Source organism: Penaeus monodon, chromosome 21 (assembly GCF_015228065.2).
Source record: "Penaeus monodon isolate SGIC_2016 chromosome 21, NSTDA_Pmon_1, whole genome shotgun sequence".
NCBI lineage: Eukaryota > Metazoa > Arthropoda > Malacostraca > Decapoda > Penaeidae > Penaeus > Penaeus monodon.
The window spans coordinates 4357732-4358055 of NC_051406.1; positions in this window are offsets into that span (position 1 = coordinate 4357732).

Here is a 324-nt window from a genome sequence, read left to right on the forward strand (position 1 = left end):
TTGGGGACCTAGATGGTGAATTAACTCAACTTAGAGTGTTCATATGTGAATCAAGGTGTGTATATGACTATGCACAGCATTGCATCCACTGTGAAGAATGCAAACGTTTTGTCATGGAATTACATTTACTAAAGTTCACTCTACAATTTTTCATGTGATCCTACATAAACAATAAACTTTCTATAGTGTCTCATTTTAAATGTGTAATGTTGCACACATTGGAATATAATTTTTCCGTGAATTTAATTAATTTGTGAAAGGATAACATGCATCTCAGTTAGGAAATAAACCTTAAGAACATCACAAAATAACCACAAAATGTGT